Source organism: Triticum urartu, unplaced genomic scaffold (genome assembly GCF_056163025.1).
Source record: "Triticum urartu cultivar PI428250 unplaced genomic scaffold, HENAU_Tu73 scaffold2, whole genome shotgun sequence".
Taxonomy (NCBI): domain Eukaryota; kingdom Viridiplantae; phylum Streptophyta; class Magnoliopsida; order Poales; family Poaceae; genus Triticum; species Triticum urartu.
In genome coordinates this window covers 7,290,374-7,297,091 of record NW_028260368.1, presented here as the reverse complement: position 1 = coordinate 7,297,091, position 6,718 = coordinate 7,290,374, and the positions used below count along the sequence as shown (strand labels likewise).

The 6,718-nt window shown below is 34.4% G+C and overlaps 2 non-coding genes across 2 annotated transcripts; both read left to right on the top strand.

The window, feature by feature from the left end:
- The first annotated feature begins 2,382 nt into the window (after positions 1–2,382).
- On the top strand, positions 2,383–2,456 carry TRNAP-UGG (transfer RNA proline (anticodon UGG)). Its single transcript has one exon. It is a non-coding gene; the product is annotated as a tRNA-Pro (tRNA).
- Positions 2,457–2,595: 139 nt separating this feature from the next.
- Positions 2,596–2,669, top strand: TRNAW-CCA (transfer RNA tryptophan (anticodon CCA)). Its single transcript has one exon. It is a non-coding gene; the product is annotated as a tRNA-Trp (tRNA).
- The last annotated feature ends 4,049 nt before the right edge of the window (positions 2,670–6,718 follow it).

Genomic DNA, 6,718 nt, shown 5'->3' with positions numbered 1-6,718 from the left:
ACAAAAATGCGTTCATTTGCCTCAAACTTTAGAGGGGCTCATTTAAGACTTAATCGAATGATTACCCAACAGGTAAAAAGAGCTTTTGTTTCCTCTCATCGAGATAGAGGTAGGCAAAAGAGGGATTTTCGTCGTTTGTGGATCACTCGGATAAACGCAGCAACGCGGGTATATAAAGTATTCGATAGTTATAGTAAATTAATACACAACCTGTACAAGAAGAAATTGATTCTTAATCGTAAAATGCTTGCACAAGTAGCTGTATCAAATCCAAATAATCTTTACACGATTTCCAATAAAATAAAGATCATCAATTAAAGGTATAAATAAAGTAATATACTGGAATAATAAAAGATGAATTCCCGGAGAGGGAACTCCGGGAAGATACAATAAATTAAGATTAAGTGGTAGGAATCAACGAGCTGGATTACTTTCTTTATAATATATATAGGTCTGGCCCTTTCGAATTCGAATAAAACATCAACAATCGGAACTTAAGTTCCGGTTGTTGTTTCTTAAATTTTGGTTGTTGTTTCTTAAGTTTCGATTGGAATTGTACTTTTGCGTTAATTGAGGAATATGTCTATTTTTTCTGGGTCTAGAACCTGTAATTATTGAAATTGACTGGGCTTGAAATTGCTTTTCGTTCTCATAGTTACGAAACGGTAAGAAAGATAAAATACGAGCCTGTTTTATAGCAAGAGTAATTAATCGTTGTTGTTTCAAGGTTAATCTATTTATTCGTCTCGATAATATTTTTCCTTGTTCACTAATAAATCTATTAATTAAACTCATGTTTCTATAATCAATTCGATCTCCCGGGCCAATCCGGGGACGCCTACGAAAAGGTTGTTTAGATTTACGAAAAGGTTGCTTGAATTTACGAAAAGTTTGCTTGGATTTACGAAAGGGTTGCTTGGATTTATTAAAAGTTTGCTTGGATTTACTAAAGGGTTGCTTAGATTTAAGAAAAGGTTGTTTAGATGTATACATGATTTATTCCTTATTTAAAATTTGAAAATTTGAAAATTCACTTCTTTATTTTATTAATTTAGGATCCAGAAGAAGTAGTTTTTCTTTGATCCATATCTTATTTGATTCATATTATAGTATATGAATACCCTCTATACATATGAAATAATATCTACCGGAAATCAGATGAGTTGATTTGTATTTTGTATTCTATACTATGTTTTCTTTATATATTAAATATGAAGTTCTTACTCTTTCTGTTGTTTGGAAAGATCAAACACACGATGTTCCTATTTCTTTATTTCGTGATGAGTCGTATGCTTGCGACAATAACGACAAAATTTTTTGAATTCTAATTGTCCGGGTGTATTGTGGCGATTCTTTTGAGTACTATATCTAGAAATCCCCGTCGATTCCTCATTGGCACCTTTTCGAACACAACTGATGCATTCCAAAATAACTCTGATTCTAACATCTTTTCCCTTGGCCATGAACCTCCTTTTCTTTTTGGATTGACTTAACTTAATTCTTCTACTTATTCTTTTATTCTTCTATTTTGAATCCGAAGAAGAAGAATAAAATTCATTAGAATAATTTTTTTTTATTCTTTAATTAAGTAATAAAAAATAGAGAAATAATTAAAGAATACAATCCTTGTCGAATTAGCAAAGATTTTGGTTCGAAATCCTTTCATTTAATTAGCCAGCCCCGCCTTTTCTATGCTCTGATTTCTGAGGCCTTATTTAGCTTGGGTACCCCTTTAAATTGAATTTCTATTTTCAAAAATGGGGTTTACCAAATTTTTAATGACTCTGAGGTTCAACCCAATCCATCTTTTCTTTCTTTTTCCTTCCGATACTAAAAAAAGATTGAAAAGGATCAAATTTTGTCATATCACGAAGAAATCTATCCCTCCCATAGCAATAACTAGAATTAAAAAAAAGGGAATGACAAAGCATCTGGGAATAAACGATTAATTTCTATCAATAAACCTGCTAAAGCACCAAACCATAGAGTACTTAGCACGGGTGCTACAGAGAGATATGTTTTTATATCCCGCATTGAAAATCCTCCTTCCTTGTTGGAATACATATATGATCATAAACTCTTGCCCAAGATTGTTATGCTATATATAAAATGAACCATATCGACGAAATTTTCCTATCCCTAAAAAAGAAAAAGATGACCCCTTCTTCCTATATATTACCAAGGAAAAGTAATCCTTCTTTTATAGGCGAAATTATATTGGATTTTATATGTATATAATTCCTTAATTATATGAGACCAAAAAGAAGAAATGACACGAGGGTTCTATATATAGATAGAGAAAGAAAGAAGAAGAAAATTATGATGTGGAAAAGAAGACAGGAATTGTGTACAATGGCATTGTACAACAATTTAATTTGGAAAAGGGATGTAGCGCAGCTTGGTAGCGCGTTTGTTTTGGGTACAAAATGTCACAGGTTCAAATCCTGTCATCCCTACCTATTACTTCTTTCTTCTTTATAGGCAGTAGCGACGAGATCAATTAAAGTAAAGTGGGTATAACTTGAATTTGTGGAGACTATACGTACGTGAGATACATTAGGAATAGAAAAAGATTTTCTTTTTGAATGAATGAAAGCGCTCTTAGTTCAGTTCGGTAGAACGCGGGTCTCCAAAACCCGATGTCGTAGGTTCAAATCCTACAGAGCGTGATTCCATCTATTTTATGTCGAAGCAGAGTAAAATAACTTAACAAAATTGAATTGTAACTCCAATTTCAATTTGACCTCCTCTCTGGTCTGGAGGAGGTCAATCAAAAAAAAAAAATGACTCAATCAAAGATCCAACTGATCCCCACGCCTGTATTGCAAATACGCAGTCACGAATAATCCCGCTAAAGTAATAGGAATTAGGCCTAAGACGATTCCAAATAGAAAAACTTCAATCATTTCGATTTGTTCGAGGGGATAAAAAAAGAGGTACGATCTATCCCTAAATAGTACTCTAAATTATCCACGAATCTCAATGACCAAGAAAAGAATTCCTAATTAGTCTGGAAAAGAGTCGTAGAATGCCAGGAATCCCAAAGAAAGATTTTTCTTTTCTGAATTATAATTATTCAGTCAATTCAAATAAGGCGTATCTTGTTCAAGCCAATAAATAGAGCTGGGGTTATAGTTAAAGCAGCCAGTAGAAAACCAAAATAACTAGTTAAAGTAAGCATGAAAGAGTTAAATTCCATTTATTTTTTTTTACTACACTACATATGTTGGTAAAGCATTTACCTAAGTTATGGAAAATTCATAATTCATCAGTTATTTTAGATAATACTAAAAAACAAGATAGAGTAAGATACAGAAGTGTAAAAGAAAGTGGATTCATCAGATGATACATGAGTCCCTAATTCCGAATCAAGAGATTTGTTGTGGAATTTGTCAATTGAGTAAAGTAATAATATTAAGAACTAGATCATCTAACCCCATTGAATGAAAAAAAGAAATTCAATTTTCAGGGAAATTTTTGAATAAGAGATAAATAAACAATTGAATTTGAAAAAAAAAACTTCTTTCTATTTTGGATAATTTCTTTTTCAATAGGACCCTCTTTTTGGAGTGAACGATCGAATATTCCCCTATTCCTTCTTATTTTAACTGATTGTATTCCATATGGAATAAGAGGAGAACAAAAGCATTCCACGACCTGCCAAGGGGCTGTTAAAAAAAAAAAAAAAAGAAAGCTCTTCCTTGAATTTACTTTATTTTTATTCCTTTTTCGAACTCCAACCAAAGTAGATTCGAAGACGAGTCACTTCAATTATCCTTTTAAGTTCTATTCTATCTTCTGTCTTTCCCTATTTCATCTCGTAAAGTTCCGCGCTCGCAGTTTGGTCAAGAAAGTTAGACCTAATCCAACAAACAATACAAGGATGAATTACGAATTATGAAAGGATAGATTTCACATATACTTGTCCTTGTATTGTGTCAGTATGAGAATATCCTTCCTAAATTATTTATCCAAACCTATTGATCATTAACTTAGATTTTCCCAAGATTTTGGCTGCTATTCCGAATTACTCTATTATTCCGAAGCCAATGAAAAGTAAGTAGAACCTACAAAAATGGGGTTTTCTATTGATGCCTTGAATAACATATAGCTTACCTATAGACAAAAAAAAAATAAAAAAGTAATTATGTTTCGGAACCAGGCAAAACCAGATTGCTGTGCCATAGGAAGGATAGCTATACTAATTCGGTATACTCAAAATACACCTTTGGTACAAAATTGACAATCTCACAAGGATGAAATATCAGTAATTTTCTATTTACTGGTCGATCCCATCTTTTACGGAATCAATTCCTTTTTTGAATGTACAAAAATTTTGGGAGTTCAGCATGTCTGGAAGCACGGGAGAACGTTCTTTTGCTGATATTATTACCAGTATTCGATACTGGGTTATTCATAGCATTACTATACCTTCCCTATTCATTGCGGGTTGGTTATTTGTCAGTACGGGTTTAGCTTATGACGTGTTTGGAAGTCCTAGGCCAAACGAGTATTTCACGGAAAGCCGACAAGGAATTCCGTTAATAACCGACCGTTTTGATTCTTTAGAACAACTCGATGAATTTAGTAGATCCTTTTAGGAGGCCCTCAATGACCATAGATCGAACCTATCCTATTTTTACAGTGCGATGGCTGGCTATTCACGGACTAGCTGTACCTACTGTTTTTTTCTTGGGATCAATATCAGCAATGCAGTTCATCCAACGATAAAACAAATTCCAACTATAGAACTATGACACAATCAAACCCGAATGAACAAAATGTTGAATTGAATCGTACCAGTCTATACTGGGGTTTATTACTCATTTTTGTACTTGCTGTTTTATTTTCCAATTACTTCTTCAATTGAGAGAAAGAAAGAGACTAATAAGAATTCTCTTATCCCATTTGGAAGGATACCATCCTTATAACTACCCATGACTGTTTTTGTCTCTAGCATGACCAATTGATAAAATGTGGAGGAAAGTAGGGGAAATGGCCGATACTACTGGAAGAATTCCTCTTTGGCTGATAGGTACTGTAGCTGGTATTGCTGTGATTGGTTTAGTAGGTGTTTTCTTTTATGGTTCATATTCTGGATTGGGTTCATCTCTATAGTAATCGGAGGGACCAGATTGTAAACATGAAAAAGTAGGAGCTTAGCGGGTCCTTACCCCCCTTTATCTGATTAGAGCGGAAAGGACCCGCGGAATTTTTATTTTACTCTTATAACGCGAATTGAATCTATTCGATTCACTCTTATGAAGCAACAAGAAAAAGAGATCACTCGAGGATCCAATATCTTATTCCACGAAGGAAGTATCCTGAAAATCCTTGATTTAGTTTCGAGTAATAAACTAATAAAACCTTAATCAAAACTATTCAACTAGCCTAAAAATAAAAAAACCTTCAATGGAAGAGTTTACTTTTTTTTTGCAAAATTTCTGTAAATTTGAAGTTGAACTTAATTAAACAAGCCAAGCAATTTGCTCACAATCACAAGAAATTTTTCCCCCGCCATATTTTCTTCCCCTCTGTTTGTCCACTACCTCGGCTAAACCTAAGCAAAAGAAAAAGAGGTCCAAGAGACAGACCCGAATAAAGAAGAAATAGTAATCTTTGACGAATTAGGAAGAAAAAGGATTCTTATTTTGATACAAGAAGAATCGGCACAAGAAAAAGGCTTTTTCTTGTGCCGAATAGACGATTAAGAAGACCTGCAATCCCTCCGAAAAAGAAGAAATTTTAATTTGATTGTTCTCGCCTTTGCCTTGGATTCTCTTCTTTTGCATGGGATATAAATAAGGAATTCCAGACATCTCATAAACAAAAAGCAGTCTAAACAAAAAAAGGATTTCCAAAATAGATCATAGATAATTCTAGCAATTGCCAATAAATCGAGGCTTTTTACCAACTTGATGGTAAGAAATCCCGGGACCTAGAAATTCATTTCGTACAATTGAACCTTTTCAAACTGTTTCTTTTTGAGAACCAAAAAAACTTGTGCCAAAATAACGGATGCGAAGAAGAACAAAAGGCCTTGGACACGTAATGGATCCTGAAGCACGATTTCTGCGTCCCCCTGACCAAAACCTCCCACATTAGGATTGCTTGTTAATGGTTGATCAAGCTTGATGGATTCCCCCTCTGAAACAAGAAGTTCTGGTCCGGGAGGTATAATATCAATCACTTGGCGTCCATCTGATGCATCAACTATGGATATTTCATACCCCCCCTTTTCTTTACGTAGTATTTTTCTTACTATACCTGTTGACGTAGCATTATAGACTGTATTGTTACTCTTGCTACCATCAGGATAGATCTGTCCTCTTCCTCGGTTTCCCCCTACATATATGGGATATTTTAAGAAATGAGCATCTTTCTTCGTAGCAGGATCAGGGGAAAGAATGGGAAAGACAATTTCACTATATTTCTTACCGGGAACAGGGCCTATCACAAGAATGTTTTTTTTATCGGGACGATAACTCTGAAAAGCAAGATTTCCTATCTTTTCTTTTAACTCAGGGGAAATACGATCGGGCGGCGCTAATTCGAATCCCTCGGGCAAAATAAGAACAGCACCTACATTCAACCCTCCCTTTTTTCCATTAGCAAGAACTTGTTTCAATTGCATATCATAAGGAATTCGAAGAACTGCTTCAAATACAGTATCGGGAAGCACAGCTTGGGGAACTTCAATATCGACGGGCTTGCTAGC